The sequence below is a fragment of the Anomaloglossus baeobatrachus genome, chromosome 2 (genome assembly GCF_048569485.1).
Source record: "Anomaloglossus baeobatrachus isolate aAnoBae1 chromosome 2, aAnoBae1.hap1, whole genome shotgun sequence".
Lineage (NCBI taxonomy): Eukaryota > Metazoa > Chordata > Amphibia > Anura > Aromobatidae > Anomaloglossus > Anomaloglossus baeobatrachus.
In genome coordinates, this window is record NC_134354.1 from 567493379 (window position 1) to 567510600 (window position 17222).

General features: G+C 43.7%; 1 protein-coding gene across 13 annotated transcripts in view; it reads right to left on the minus strand.

Annotated features, from left to right (window-relative positions):
- The window catches only part of MBNL2 (muscleblind like splicing regulator 2), a 251239-nt gene that overhangs the window by 120949 nt on the left and 113068 nt on the right, over positions 1-17222 (minus strand). For 5 of the 13 annotated variants that reach the window (XM_075336747.1, XM_075336741.1, XM_075336734.1 and 2 more), the window contains exon 1: positions 2398-2781. The exons of 2 other annotated variants lie outside the window; for them this stretch is intronic. The gene's annotated coding sequence lies outside the window, so the exon portion shown is untranslated. Of the gene's footprint in view, positions 1-2397; positions 2784-12392; positions 12503-17222 lie in introns of those variants that run through there. 6 more of the 13 variants (XM_075336739.1, XM_075336738.1, XM_075336745.1 and 3 more) reach the window with 3 other exon arrangements.

Consider the following 17222-nt stretch of genomic DNA (forward strand, 5'->3'; position numbering starts at 1 on the left):
GGTTCATTACTGCTGACCTGAGCCGTTGAGAGATTGCACTGTCATTGTGCACATTGCAGAGTATGTAGGGACTAGCCACTCCTCTGAAACAAGAATCACTGATGACGCTTCGTTTCAGGAAAGGGGGAGAGGCTGCGACAGTGACTGTGCTCTCCCCCTGATGACGATTTTTTTGAGTATCGCAGCATGCACTGGGATTCTCAAACAAAGCTTCTTCAAAAAGGAGGTTGTAAAAAAGAAAAGCAGATGGATAGTGTAGTTAAGGAAGGATGGGGGATTTTTAATTCAAGTATATTAGAAAACAGGTTAGAAGATGGCATTAAATACATAGGTATTAAGGATAAAAATTAAGTTGGATTTCACACCATCCCTTTAAGTCCTCCACAGTGGAAGCAACACCTACCTGGTCTGATGGAGCTCATATGAGAGTGTAAAAACCTTGTCTGCAGAAAATAATGGATGATTTCTCATCTCAATTGTCATCTGTATGTCATCTGTTTTTATACATCAGCAGTTAATAAAATTTACAAGACATACGATGCAATAAGGATAATCATCTATATGGGATACAATTTGGATACAATTTTCTTTATGCAACTATGGACTTGAATGGCCGAGTCTCATCCGAACTAGAAAAGAGAATAGTTTGTTCTGCGATTTTATTCACAGACATTCAGCCCATGGGAAAATACTGTAATATGAACTGCCCAACTGGAGAACATTGGTTGTAATGCTGTACATAGATTTATTTTTTTCACAGACAGCACTCGGACCGAAAATACGACCATGTCAACGTAGCCCAATAGAGGGGATACTAGAATAGGGTATATGGACAGTGATTATCCTCAAGGGACAACTGATTCCGGATTGATACATTTATCTACAATCATAGCAATGAGGAAATAAGACGCTATCCCCAGCTTTTCTCCGAAAATGGATAAAAGCAAAGAAAAAATAATAGTCCTTGAAGAACAGTATTTTTTTAGTGAATCCAGTCTTTACCACAGCAAGAACAGAGTCATGATAAACCACGGTATACAGCGCCACGCATCTCAGCTACTTGGACCAGGCTTTAGTAGAGGACCTGAAAATCTGCACAGGGCATAAAGCAGCACCCCGAGTATATACCTGGCACAGATATGGTATATATGTGTGGACCACCAGTCCTGTGAACTTAGTCAATGGAAAACACAATGTAGGTGCCACAAGAAAAGGAACAGTATGATGTAATGTTTAAAAAACCATTTATCTACCAGTTGTATGAATATTTTGGACTATGGTGCATTGTATGGCATGGCATACTTTTTGCCTAAACTTCAGGCACACCAGCTAGAACATACACTGCAGAGGTGCTGCAGTCACCTGCCCCACTGCTAAAAAGTGGCCCCTCATACTGCAGATAAGGAGATATATATATATATATATATATATATACACACATACATACTATATATATATATATATATATATATACACACACACATACATACATAGTAGTATATGGTACATAGTGTATATATATATATATATGTATATATATATATATATATATAAATATATATATATATATATATATATACCCACATACATACATAGTAGTATACATAGTGTATATGTGTATATGTATATATATATATATACCATTGTGTTGTTTAAGTGTTCCCTTCATTTTTTGAGCAGTATATATATATATATATATATATATATATATATATATATTTATTTATTTTTTCCATGTATACATTTATAAATATATATATATATATACATATTTATATATATAAAATGTAAGCATGATGATTTATTTTCATAAAAGGCAAGGTTTCCGCTTTTTTCAGCCTTGCTGCCCCAATGTCTTGCCTTCATTTTTTTCCAGGGTAGGCTCCGGCAGTAATTGAGGCCTAGCCCGCCTGGCAGGGCTACCACTTGCTGACTGCTCTCACTATGCCCTTTGCTACAGACACGCCAATTTAAAACAAATATATTTCTTGTCTCATCCTAAAGCCGGAGAGGAAGCTAGAAAGTTGACGCGGAGCTAAAAAGCAATAAATAGCATTGCTCTGGGAAAGGAAAAAAAATCTGATGGCGTTAATTTATTCTGCTGGCTGTGTGTTCTCATTAATATTGCATGAACATGGCATAATTGAAGTAGGCGTTATTATCATAGCAAATCCAATATACACTTACAACATATAGAGTGCAAAATACTCCAAATCAATGCAGCCGGATTATGCAACCATTTCCAGTGATCAGACGCAGGGGTGATGCTGTGTGACATGGGCACAGCTCTATCTGCAGGATGCCCCATCCTATGGCGAGCTAGCCATGCTCCTGACTAGTCTGCAGCAGACTGCAGCAAACTCTTGTTACACTGAGGGGCTGTGAGACATCTCTTACCTTCCCCAGCACTTGTTATTCCTCTGCTCTGCCAGTGCAGCCCTCCCTGGCCAGCATCCTCCTCCTCAGTCCAGCAGCAATGCTCTGCAGCACTGTGTCTTGCCCCTGCCTGGTTGGCACCCTCACAGATGCTTTGCCCTTCCAGGGGTTTCCCATCAGATGATGAAGCAGAGAGAGATGGCTTGTACAGTGTCACTGACAATCTGCAGCCCTTCCTTTCTATCCCTCCCAGTCTACAGGAACCAATAAGGGACCAGTTCCTCATCCCTGGCTTCTCTGCACTGGCTCCAGGATCCTGATTGACACTGCAATACAGCAGAACTAGTGTGCAAAAACAACAGTGCACCCACATCCATACTGATGAAAATGGAATTTCCTTTCCTCCCCAGAATGTGAGCAGGGCATCTGCATCATTCTACTGCAGGGCTCAGCATAAGGCTGAAATACAACTCCCAGCAAGCTCTGCGCCTGAAGGTGAGAGGGACTGGAGGCAGCAACAGCTGCAGAGGAGGCAGACAGCAGCCACACTGCCTCTGCTGCAGTCACACCGCAGTCTGTGCTGCATTAACCCTGTGCAGAGCTGCACATCACCACTATGGCAACCTGGTAATGCTGACCATCACAAGTGCAGGGATTCATAGATTCCAGGCAGCAACACTACAGATACATTTAGCAATCAGCTGCCTATAAATGGCTTCTGTAAAGGTGACTGGAAGCTCCTGCGCTGCTTAATATCCAGGTCTAGAAAGACAGCAGCTTCTTACATGCAAGGTGAGAAGAGAGCCCTATTTACTGAGAATGCATCCCACCACCAAGGTTGCTTGCAGAAGTAATATCCTCTAATGCTTCTAACAAACCTGTCATGTTGAAAATGGTAAAAGATCCGCAGAGAGGATGTAATAATGCAGGACATGCTGATCAGGCTGATAGACATTGTATGGGAAAAGTTTCAGTAAAGCTTGTATTTTATTCATTGAAATCCCTGGTGTATGTATGTACAGGAGTCCAGTGGGCGGTCCAACTAGTGATTGACAGTCCTCCCTGTATGACTGCATATAGATAGCGGCCAATCACCGAGTAGGACCGCCCACTGGACTCATCCATATAAACACCAGTGGGCGGTCCTACTAGTGATTGACAGTCCTCCCTGTATGACTGTGCATATAGATAGTGGCCAATCACTGAGTAGGACCGCCCACTGGACTCATATACATATAAACACCAGTGGGCGGTCCTACTAGTGATTGACAGTCCTCCCTGTATGACTGTGCATATAGATAGCTGCCAATCACTGAGTAGGACCGCCCACTGGACTCACATACATATAAACACCAGTGAATAAAATACAAGTTCTACTGAATCTTTTCCCACAAATCTATACATCATTCTGCTCAGCTTCTCCTTCTCTATAGCAAGCTGTCCACAGATCAGACACCACACACAACGTGACAGGGGCCCTTTAAAGAGGAACGAGGAAAACGCCAGCATCCAAAATCAATGCATAAAATAAAACTTGACTTTATTGGTATTCCATAAGATCAGACAGAGAGACACATATGTAGACACAGGTCTAAGCGAGATACTCATGACCATCATGACAGTCAGGTGATAATTTAATCATCGTTTGCGGATGCTGGATTTTCCTGAAGCATTTCCTGCCTGGTAGCCGCCCAGAGCTTCCATGCCCGCACCTCATTGCTCCAACACCTGGTGAGCGGCTCTTTTTTTCTTCGTTGCATTTCCCTTTAAAGAGGACCTGTTGCCAGGTGAAAAGTGGCCAGCTTTGGCTCTTATGTTAATCCCGCTGCTCCCCTTATTTTGCAGCTATAGTTTTTTTAATGCTTTTTTGGGGTCTTTATAAGGGGGCATTGTACACACGACTTTCTGGGGTTGTGTCTTTAAGCTGCTCTGCATTATTACCCTGTGAGCCCTGTTCCCTTGGTAAAGACCATAAAAATGATCACAAAGTATAAAAGGCCCACTGTGCACTTTTGATCATGTACCTTTTGGGACCCCCTCTTTGAGCCAGACATAATTAGCCTCTACCTCTGTGCTCTCCATGTATTACATGGAAGCTGATTTATCTAAGGCTACTTTCACACATCCGGCTTGAGCTCTGCGGCTCAATCCGGCTGTGCAAGCTATGCAACGGATGCGGTGAAAACACCGCATCCTTTGCATAAGTTTTTCCTGTGCGGCCAGTCCGGTTTTTGCCGCTTGCGGCATGCTACTAAGCATGCGCAGTGGCAAAAACCGCATGCGGCGGCCGGATGCGGTTATTGCCGCATCGCGCCGCATCCGGCCGCCATAGGCATGCATTGAAAAATGCGCCGCATCGGCCGAATGCGGCGCGATGCGGTTTTTTTTTGCCGCACGAAAAAACGTGCCAGGCAACGTTCCATCCGGCCGCCACATCGGCTAAATCTGCCTCATGCGGCAAAAAACGGACGGAACGCAAGGCCATGCGGCACAATGCGGCACTAATTAAAGTCTATGCAGGAAAATCGCAACCGGCAGCAAAAAAAAACGGTTGCGATTTTCCTGCAAAGTGCCGGATTGTGCCGCATAGCAAAAACCGAAGGTGTGAAAGTAGCCTAAGTGGACACTAATAATACATTTTACATGCACCAGCCACTGCAGGAAAATGTTGGACTAGTTTCAGCTTCTCCCTGCAAAATCAACCCATCTCCTTTCTGAAAGAGGTTGTCTGGCATCTTGGATTCTCTTATGTCATCTGCAGCCGGTCCGATGTGTCTTAACCGGGAAATTTCCTCCAAACCCAGCAAATTAATAAGTCAAATAGTATATAAAAATATTGGGCTCAATTTATTATGCACCTAATTCATGAAGTGACTGGGGTACATTTGTGTTGTAATCTAAAGTATGTGGTGTAAATTTTGATGATTTCTCGCTACGCCCCATCCAGGTTTCATCCTCTTTGGCGGAGTTAATCAGGACTAGCGTAAGGGCGCCAAAAGTCTCAAAATGTTTGCACAACCTCAAGTTGAATTTTTGCTACATTTCAAGGTGAAAACTGGTGAAACCACCGTGATGAATTAGGCCTAATTTCTCATTGAGAAGAATACATCAGGAGTATTCGTAGGAGCAGGACCTCTGAGACTGGACGTCGCTCTGTTACATATATATTGAAAAGTATTTTTATTTCTTGAGCTTAGATTTATCATTTTTACATTCTTGAAAAATTAGAGCTCTTCTTAAGTGAGAAGGAAACTGATTCATAGAAATCATAAAACAAGACCGCAAATAGTGATAACAGAATTGTAATACCTTAGTGGAAGTACCAGGGACATGAAGAAGTACGCCCTATGCAATAGCGCATTACTGTACAAGCCTTTCCTGAGCACCAGTAACAGTGCTGCCCTACAACACTGACAGCTCATTAAATCGTCTGGAACGCAGAAATGAACCACTTTGGACGATGTGCAGAATGTCCCTGGCTGTTCCTTCTGTACACTTCGATTAAGGGCACTCTAATGCCAAGTCACTGAACCACTTCTTCCAAAACACAGAAAAAACATAGCCTAGAGACAGAGTAAAACTGTCCAAACCTCCCCCACAACGTCCACGTAGTTTGCTATTTGTAACTGTTAAATTTGAATGATATTTCTCATAGGATTAGTGATGAGTGAGCGATACCATGCTCTGGTGCGCCTTCTAATTTCTTCTCCTGATCTGATCACTTATTCTCCAAATTCTCTATTCACAGGAAAAATCTGTATTTAAAGAATGCATATTATTTACATAGTAGTGCATTTGGTGCCTATAAGGTTGTATGGACAACTGTGTTATTTCAGGAGCACTTGCAGCAGAATGTCTGTGTCTGCCCCTTCCTCCACCCACTAGAATTTTAACGGAAATCTGTCACCAAGTTTTTGTTACTTCATCTGAGAGCAGCATAATGTAGGAAAAGATCCTGATTCCAACCATGTATCACTTAGTTTACATGGAGCAGCAGTCGTGACACAATCAGAGATCTTGGATGAAGCAGAGCACAGATAGTTAACCACACCCACACCAAAGCTCTCTATGTTCATTGTATGTTGACAGTAAGCTGCTAATCAGTGCTGGAGTGGAGTTGGACCAGGATGCTGCGCATGGGCCGCTAGTCAACAGTGATAATCTGCAGCTGATAAAACACTTATTGTATTGAAACAACTGCATGCAGCCTAATAACTGACATATCCCTGAACTCAGTGTCACAGCCCCTACCTCATGCTGACCTCAGATTACATAGCAAAAACTTGCTGACAGATTGCCTTGAGGGTACACTCACACTAGCATATATTCTCTCATACAAAACAATCAGCCAGATTATGCAAATTACACTTTGCTCAATCTCTGCTACGAGCGTAAGCAGTGTGTCATATTACTGTGGTCCAATTCTCTGACATGTGAGAATCAGAGCACAGGTGCGGAGGAGACAGAGAACTTAATCTCACCATCTTCTCGATTGTCTGGCTTTGCGTATATCCGACTGCACTCGGATGACTCCCAAGTACAGTCTGATGTATAGTGTGCACCTATTGCGCTGTCCAATATATGCTGCTAACTGTAGCATGAAGCAATTTTTTTCTCATGCTGAATTGACATGAGAAAAAACCTCTGATTAGCACCACTCCATAGTGTAATATTGGAGCAAGTACTATCCAATAAAACGTCGGATAGCACTCTGCTGTGTTATACGCCAGTGTGAGTGAGCTCTTAAATGCACCAATTGCCATCTCCTATGTACAGAATATACAGAAGAGCATACCTGATCACTATTTTGCCCTTTCCTTTTTAGTGTGAGTTCAGGTTTTTTTCCATCCAGTGGAATGCATTGTATGAATGTGAACCTAGCCTGCAGCTGCACATTTAAGGAACAAGTAGTAATACAACTGTATAGATGAGGCCTTCAAAGCTGTGCAGTGAAGGCAATGGAAGTGACAACTTCTGGATACCTAGATAAACAAAAAAGGTTTTTTCTTGTAGAAAAGTAAGTTTTATCAAATTATTATTAATATTAATAACTTAATTAAAAGAGTATTCTCAAGTTTAGAAGTTTTTCCCTATCTAAAGGATAGGTGATAACTTTCTGATCAGTGGGGGTCCAAACTCTGGGTACACCACCTACCCAAAGAACCAGTCCTCTGAAAAGTCCAGTGTAAATGGAGCAGTGCAACTCCATTCATTCTTATAGGAGTGATGAACACCAGCACATAGCGCTGGGGTATAGCCCACAGTCCCATTAAGCAGTACACATGACCGACCACTGCTTTACTCACACAGGAATCTTCATAGACCCAGTTGTTGAGATTGGTAGGGGTCCCATGGATATGGAATAACTTCCAAAGTTAAGAATTCCCCTTTAAGTAGTTGTTAGCTTACTGAGATGTAACCAATGATGTTTTTCCTCCATATGGTCCATGCGCTAAACCCTACGCACCATTTCTACTATTTTGCAGCTCATGGCTAGTTTAGGAAAGGTGCAGAAAATATGTCAGTGCATGCTGCAGACCATAATCAGAAATCATCCCCTTTCTACATCGGTATTGCTTTTTATGTAAACAGTTGGCTCCTGGACAAGCAGCAAGTAGTTATTTATTATTTAACGGCCTTCAGCTTGATCTCGAGGCATGGCGACTTGATGGATGAACACTCTGTAGGAAGATCAATCTTGTGCAGCCTAGATAGGTTCACAGGGTCTTAACCGTTTTCTTAATTGTATGAAGGCATCAGGTTGCTAGTCTTCCGCTTCGTCTTGTTCCTTCTATTCTTCCAACCATCACGTCCTTCTCAAGTGATTGCTCCCTCCATATGATCTGTCCAAATTAGGCAAGTTGTAGCTTGGTGATCCTTGCTTCGAGTCACATGTCTGGCTTGATTTGTTCCAAAATTAATTTGTTTGATCTTCTTGCCATCCATGGTACTGAGAACATGCTTCTTCAGCATTGCATTTTGAAGACGTTGATGCTTCTTCTGTCTTGTTCCTTTATCAGCCAGGTTTTGCATCCATATGTTACCACTAGAGATGAACGAACCTTTGGAGGTTCGGTTCGCTGGCAGCAAACAAACCAAACCTCCACTTGTCCTAACCTTGCCTGAGGAGGTTTGGAATCGCTGATTGGCAGTTTGAGCCTTCCCCCACATACAGACAGCCATAAGCAGATCACTTCTGGGGGAGGGTAGGCGGGTTTTTAAAACATTTTTTTTGTTTCACACTACATTCGATCATGGAGTTGTTACCCCCAGTGTGCACCATTCAAACACTGCAAGTGGCTTGCACAGGGCTGAGCACCAAGCGTACTCGAGCACAGCGTTGCTCGCACAAGTTAATTTCGCACATAAAGCTTTCGAACTCCGAACCTGAGCCCTATTTTTATAAGTTGGTGTTCGGTTTGAAAACCAAACCTCAGGTTCGCTCATCTCTAGTTACCACACAAAAGTTCAGACTATAGAAATTGTGTCTTCCATCACCAGTGAAACGTTACTCGATTTATGGACTTTGTCCAGTGACTTCATTGTGGATTTGCCCATAGCTATTTTCCTACTGACTTCCGGTGTCGTCGCTGCATTTTGAGTGATCATTGATCAGAGTAAGTTGAGGTCCTTTATAACTTCTAGTTCATCGTCGTCAATCTCAAATGTGTCCAGGTCGCACCTGGCAGTAGTCAATATATTTGTCTTTCTATTGAGTAGGAGACCCATGTTTGAGCTTTCCATCTTGACACTCCGTACTAAGACCTTCATTCCATCTATGCTTGTTACTATCAATGTATGAATGTAAATATCGAGCTTTGCTGTGTGTACGGTATGTCACTTCAGAAGTGTCATTCTTTCAATAAAAGAACACCTGCTGAACATCTATTAAATATACAAGCGGTCAGCACAGAGTCCAGGAGAACATGACATCACAGTCAGATGTCATTCTAGTTATATCAGATAACTCTACACTAGTTGGCCCTAACCTCTGGCAGGAACTCTGAGAGGTGCTAATGTCTGCCTCTGAAAGGAGCTGAATTGCCCAAGTGTCTCATCCGGAAAATATCTCACAGAGAAGATAGTTACCGCGTAAAAGCATTACAGATGGCCCTAACAATCCTAGCAAGAAATATATCCTACGTCTGCCCTTTTTAAGGTGTACTGTTGACATTTCTCTTACATTAGCCCACAGCACCTAGTAGCGGCTCCCAAGTGGCTCCACATCGCCCTTATTTAATGATGCTGCCCTTAATGCACTAAGACAAATAATGCACTTCAGGAAGAAAGCAGAGACTGAACTGAAGGGATGAACAGATGTGTAGATGAAAATTGCTGCTTTTTTTCTCCAAACACAAGGATAGATACAGAAGTCTTCCTCTGGGAGCCTTCACACACAGTTTTGAATGCAAAAAAATGCATCATTTTTTTTTACGTTTTTTGCCAAATGTTTGATCTAAGGAAAATATGAACTATGGTACAAATTGTCCGCATATTTTCCTATGTCGTTATTATTCCCTCTCATTTCTGGGTCAGTGGCGTGGCATGGGGCGGATTTCTTCCTCTCATAGACTTCCATAATCTATGAATCATATCATTTCAATGTGAAAGCGCATTAAACAGTTTAGCAAAAATGCACAGGTAAGAAAACATTAGAAAAAAAATGCCCTGAAAAGATATATTAAAAATATCATTTTTAAAAACGTGTCTTAATGTAAAGGCATATTATTAAGTCTGTTAGCATAGGGAACCAATTTTAAGGCCTTGTTTTAAAGCGGTTGTCCTGTTTAAAACTGTAAAGGGGGCTTTACACGCTACGATTTCGTTAATGTTTTTTCGTTGGGGTTACGCCGTTAGTGACGCACATCCGGCGTCATTAAAGATATCGCAGTGTGTGACACTTATGTGCGATCTAAAACGATCGCAAAAGCGGCCAAAATCGTTTGCCGCGGAGAGGTCGTCCTAAAACAAAAAATCGTTTACCTCTCATTAGCGATGTTGTTCCTCGTTCCTGCGGCAGCACACATCACTGTGTGTGACACCGCAGGAGCGAGGAACATCTACTTATCTGCCTCCTCCGGCTAAGCAGAAGGAAGGAGGTGGGCAGGATGTTACGTCCCGCTCATCTCCGCCCCTCCGCTTCTATTGGACGCCTGCCGTGTGACGTCGCTGTGACGCCGCATGACCAGCCCCCTTATAAAGGAGGCGGATCGCCGGCCAGAACGACGTCGCAGGGCAGGTAAGCCATGTGACGGGGTGCGCGATTTTGTGCGCGACGGGCAGCGATATGCCCGTGTCGCACAAACGATGGGGGCGGGTACGCACGCTAGCAATATCGGTACCGATATCGCTATCATGTAAAGCCCCTTTAAGTCTTGCAGTCACATAAGTTTGCGGTCATGCACTTGATTCTGTGAGGATTAGCCATTGTCAAAGCCGGGAACAGTGGTCACGAGTATGCGATATACATACTCCTGGCCACATTCTGACTAGAGGCTTGTGGCATTGCTCACACACACCTTATTCAATGCAAGTGTATTGAGTGAGGCTGTGGTCCTCTAGTCAGAATGTGTCTGGGAGTATACATATCACATACTCGTGACCACGTGACCGCCGTTCCCCACTCAGAAACTAGTCCTCACAGCGCACAGTGTATGTGATATGAGAAGTCATACATCTGCCGTCATATAGAGTGACTACAGACATATGGATTTAGACAGGACAACCCCTTTAAGACACCAAACACATTAGTTTAATGTCAATTAAACACATATTTCAGTATACCTAGTGTGTGGGGGTCTCCTGACTCTACCCCAAAAGGATGATATTGAGAGTGAGAATAAGAAAAATCAGGCATGTGAAATTATGGCATCTGATCTTTTTGTTCCAGCGGGAGATAAACCCTAGTAATGTTTTCCCAACTCAGCCAAACTAAGTATGCACATGTAATGGAGGGGTAATGTGAGATAGTTGTTGGCCGACTACTACTTTAGACCCGCAACACACATTCTTTTTTTTTTGTACGTGTGCGGTACGTATTTGCACGTACCGGAGACACGGAGACCCATGTTATTCAATGGTAGATGGCACACACACGTAAAATCACACGGAACGTGTGTCCGTGTGGTAAGTACGTGTGTGCGCTTTTCTACACGGACGAAATGTCCGTTTTTGGCCGGCAGCACGCAGGCACGGACCCGCGTTAGTCTATGGGTCCGTGCCTGCAGTATGTCCGGGTTCAGCACGTATCGTCCGTGTCCGTTTTTCATCACAAAATCTGCAACACTAGTTTCCAATCTATCAGGTCAATTGAAAGCAAATAACAACACCAGGATCTCATGATGAATGAGTTAAATCGTTAATTGGGTAAGAATGCGGGCCTTTAAAAACAGACAGCACACGGACAGCACACGTACGTATTTTATGTCAATACGGACATTCCACACGCACACACGGCTCGCATACGCCATCACACGGATGCCATACGTACCGGAGAAACGCCCCTAAAAAACGGAACACGGACCCGAAAAACGGACCGTAAGACACGTACGTTTTTTTTACGGAAGTGTGTTTTAGGCCTTAGGTGTATGAGCACCTCTACAATATTCTGTAAAATACCATTTACAGACTTCACATCGGTGGCTGTCAAACCATTATGGAGGTCTCCAATGCAGCCTTTCTACAAAAAGGCTCCCACCTTTAACTGTGTTCTCCAGGTTTCCATGAATTACATTTTGAAGTCAATATAAAACATGCTGAAGTTGAAAAGAGGATGGCTTCTATACATGGATAATGATCCTAAACACACGTCAAAATCCACAATAGACTCAAAAGCCGCAAGCTGAAGGTTTTCCAATGGCCCTCACAGTCCCCTGATCTGAACATCACTGAAAATCTGTGGCTAGATGATCCAGAACTGGAAGACTTTTCCAAAGAAGAATGGATGAAAATCCCTCAAACAAGAATTGAAAGACTCTTGGCTGGCTAAAAAAACATTTACAAACTGTGATACTTACCAAGGGAGATGCTTCTAAGTACTAACCATGGAGGGTGCCAAAACATTTGCATCGGTCCATATTCCTTTTTTGTTAATTTAAAAATCAAAAATGAAAAAAAAAATGTTCCCCTAAAATACAAAAGAAATGTGTCATCTTTAACTTTATGCCTTTTAAAGATCATTTAATTTTCAGCTTATTTAACTGTTCACAATAACAGTAATTTTGACCAGGGGTGTCCAAACATTTGCACGTCACTGTATACATACTCACATGTACCAATACATACACATAAGGCCCGTTTCACACGTCAGTGAAAAACACAGACGTTCTTCACTGACGTGTAAAACGCACATGTCCCTAAGTGTGCCATGATTCACGGCACACGTGGGTTGTCTAAGTGCAATCCGGGCTCCGTTCTCCGTGGTCCGTGATTGCACATAGAGATTAAGGGCAGCTTTGCACGTTGCGACATCGCACGTGCGATGTCGGTGGGGTCAAATCGAAAGTGACGCACAACCGGCGTCACTTTCGACATCGTACTGTGTAAATGCTAGATGATACGATGAACGATCGCAAAAACGTCGTTATCGTATCATCGTTGCATTCACCGACATTTCCATAATGCCGGTGCCGCGACAGGGACGATGTTGTTCCTCGTTCCTGAGGCAGCACACATCGCTGTGTATGAAGCCATAGGAGCGAGGAACATCTCCTTACCTGCCGCCGGCGGCTATGCAGAAGGACGGAGGTGGGCGGGATGTTTACATCCTGCTCATCTCCGCCCCTCCGCCGCTATTGGCCGCCTACCGTGTGACGTCGCTATGACGCTGCACGACCCGCCCCCTTAGGAAGGAGGCGGGTCGCCGGCCAGAGCGACGGTCGCAGGGCAGGTGAGTGCATGTGAAGCTGGCGTAGCGATAATTTTCGCTACGCCAGCTATCACACAGTACTGTACCTGCGACGGGGGCGGGGACTATCGCGTGCGACATCGCAGCATCGGCTTGCGATGTCGCAACGTGCAAAGCCCGCCTAACTCACCTGTGCCCGCTCCCGTTCTCCTTGGTGCTGAACGCTCCCATGGTGCAGCATCTGGCCGGCGCTGACCCCCGCAGCAGCTGCTTCCGGGTCGGCTGTGTTGTGCATTCATGAATATGCACAACAGTAATGAGCCGGCTCAGAAGCAGCAGGCAGAACAGGCTGCAGAGAGCGCCGCTGATGCCGGGTGAGTAAAAATTATTTTTATTTTATATGCACGTTTTTTTCTAGCATGTGTTTCACGGATCACACCACTGCGTGGTCCGTGGGACATCAGTGATGCCAGAAAAAAATGGACATGTCTCTGTGCGGCAATCACGGACATGCGGGTACGCCGCACAGAGACACGGTCAGTGAAAAATCACTGATGTGTGAGCAGACCCATTGATTATAATGTGTCTGTGTATGTCAGTGATTCTGGTACGTAGAAAAAAAGCACAAACGTCCCAGAATCACTGACGTGTGAAACAGGCCTAAGTGTGTGAGGTAAAAGATGCCCCAGTACTCTCATAGCGAAAAAAATATGATGACGGTGCCTTTCTCTTCGCTTACCGGACAAATGAGTCGGAGTAAGGGGTGGGGTGGTAATGTATGTTATCATCCTGCCTAGTCCTGGGGTCTGGGATGTGCAGCAGGCTTATGAGGGCTGCATCATAAGCATGAGGGCCACCAAGTGACTCGTTGGTTCCATATCCATCTATACATGACACCATTTTTCGCTTTTCTTATGTTTTGCACCACAGTGAAATGTAATGCAATGACATATACTTCGTATACTTTATAGTAAAAGGAAAACAGTCACACTGGAGAATTAACTATTCCTTTTATGCTTTTTATAGCATTATCATCATCTGTTACTTGTTTTATATTGTTACATGAGACTTGGGGAACTATTTGCTTTCTGCAGCTCAAGAAGGAAAAAAAAAACCATGAGGTATAAACACTACAATAATAACAAGACGGGGTTTGACATGAATAATATTACATCTTGGGTAGCTGTAGAGGCAAATGGTTGAGGCACATTACAAGTAATGGGTCAGATACAGAAACTACCAGCAGATTCAATATACTGGAAATAGGTTCTCCTGAATGTATGTAATAACCACATAATAGTTAATATTGTGTATCTGACTGAAGGATAGCAGTCACTTACCTCAGATTTCTATGTAATAGAACATGTTACAGTTAGTCACACATCAGAGGGAACACAGTCCACTCCAGGGATTATACGGGTCGCCCAGTATTAGAAAAATGTGTCTGATTTCTACCAATAAAACAGCGCCACTCCTGTCTAATAATTGTGTGTAAAGCGGGCTTTACACGCTACGACATCGCAATGCGAACTCGTTGGGGTCACAGAATTGGTGACGCACATCCGGCCGCATTAGCGATGCCGTTGCGTGTGACACCTATGAGCGATTTTGCATCGTCGGAAAAACGTGCAAAATCGCTCATAGGTGACATGGAGGTCCATTCTCAAAAATCGTTACTGCAGCAGTAACGAGATTGTTCCTCGTTCCTGCGGCAGCACACATCGCTCCATGTGACACCGCAGGAATGAGGAAGCTCTCCTTACCTGCCTCCCGGTCGCTATGCGGAAGAAAGGAGGTGGGCGGGATGTTACGTCCCGCTCATCTCCGCCCCTCCGCTTCTATTGGGCGGCGGTTCGGTGACGCAGCTGTGACCCTGAATGAACCGCCCCCTTAGAAAGGAGGCGGCTTGCTGGTCACAGTGACGTTGCCGGACAGGTAAGTAGTATGACGGGTCTGGGCGATGTTGTGCGGCCCGGGCAGCGATTTGCCCGTGTCACACAAAAGATGGGGGCGGGTACCCACGCTGGCGATATCGGTACTGATATCGCAGCGTGTAAAGCGGCCTTAATACTGCTGCTCAGCTCCACTGGAGATGCAACTTTACATACAACTGAAGACTGGTTTGGCACTGTTTCTGCAAGGAACAAACTCTTAAAGGGGTTTTCCCATGAACAAAGTTAATTTTAAAGTTGATTTTAATCAATAGATCTTTGAATAATAATAATTTCCACAATTGGTTGTGTTTAAAAAAAAATGTTCCTGTGCTGAGATAATCTTATATATGTGCCCCTGCTGTGTACTGTGTAATGGCCATGTCTGACCGTACAGGGACATGGTCTGATCATAGCACAGCTCCTGAGTGCTAGGTAAAGTATTTCCATGCTTGTTTTTAAAAAATATTTGACCTTAAAGAATCATTTGTGATCTTGTGCTATCCTGTCTGTATACTCTGTTTGTCTCCTTCCCAGGAGCTGTGGTATGATCAGACCATGTCCCTGTACGGTCAGACACGGCCACTACACAGTACACACCAGGGACACATAAGATTATCTCAACATAGGAACATTTTTTTTAAACACATCCAATTGTGGAAATTATTATTATAAGATCTATTGGTTAAAATCAACTTTAATATTAACTTTGTTGGTGGTAAAACTTCTTCAAGGCCCTATGCACACGCTGAGTATTTGGTGAACTTTTTACCTCAGTATTTGTAGCCAAAAACAGAAGTGACTGATAACTACAGAAGTGGTGCCCGTGTTTCTATTATATGTTTCCTCTGAATATTTCACTCCTGGTTTTGGCTACAAATCCTGAAGTAAAAAACACATCAAATACTTAATGTGTGCATGTGGCCTCAGTCTTAAGGCCCCGTTACACGCTACGATTTATCTGACAATATGTTGTCGGGGTCACGGTTTTCGTGACGCACTTCTGTCGTCGTTAGCGACGCCGTTGCGTGTGACACCTACGAGCGACTCCGAACGATCTTAAAAATAGCAAAAATCGTTGATCGTTGACACATCGTTCAGTTTCAAAATATTATTTGTCGTTTCGAACGCAGCAGACATATTGCTACATTTGACACGAACAACATCATTAGTGCGTCCGTCATCAGTGACGCGGGCGTGTCGTTACGAGCAATGCTCCAGCCTCCTCCACTCTGATTGGTGGCACCAACTGAGTTCTGATTTGGCAGGCATGGTTGATAAGGCAGACACAAATTGTAGGAGATTCTGACAGTATTGGAAGTTGGGGCGTGTAGAGGGCGAGGCAATCACACGCCAGGGTGTATGCTATGGACAATTATACGCCTCTGTCGTTGCCGGAATCGTTGGGAGGAATGCTGTGTGACGGTGTCCACACGACCACCTTTGTCAAACAAAATATCACTGAACGATGTTGCGTCGTTTGTGAGATGGGTACGTGTGACCGCTACAAAATGACCTATGAGCGATCTCAGCAAATCGTAGCAACGATCTAGGCGTGTCACAGCGCTAACGTGATCGCTAGCGGCCTTTACTGTTAGGTCACGTGGACACGCTGAGTATTTGGTGAATTTTTTACCTCAGTATTTATAGCCAAAATAAGGAGTGGGTAAAAAATACAGAAGTGGTCCCCGTGTTTCTATTATATGTTTCCTCTGAATGCTCCACTCCTGGTTTTGGCTACAAATACTGAGGTAAACAACTCACCAAATACTGAACATGTGCACGGGGCCATAAAATTAAGTTCCCACAATGAGTTTTTTTATGCTGCGTATTTTCACTGTGCAAAACACGTAGCGTCTTACAGTTCCAGCAAAGTGGATCTCATAGGCATTCCTTTTTTTCTTTTGCGCGGCGTAAACTAACCTGCAATACGTGTTTAAAATCCACAAAATAATTCTTGTGGGTACGCTGAGTTTTATGTGCAGATTTTTCCCATAGAATTGCATTACATGTAGAAAATCTGAAGGTAAAATATACATGTAATTCACACATGGCTGAATCAATAAAAT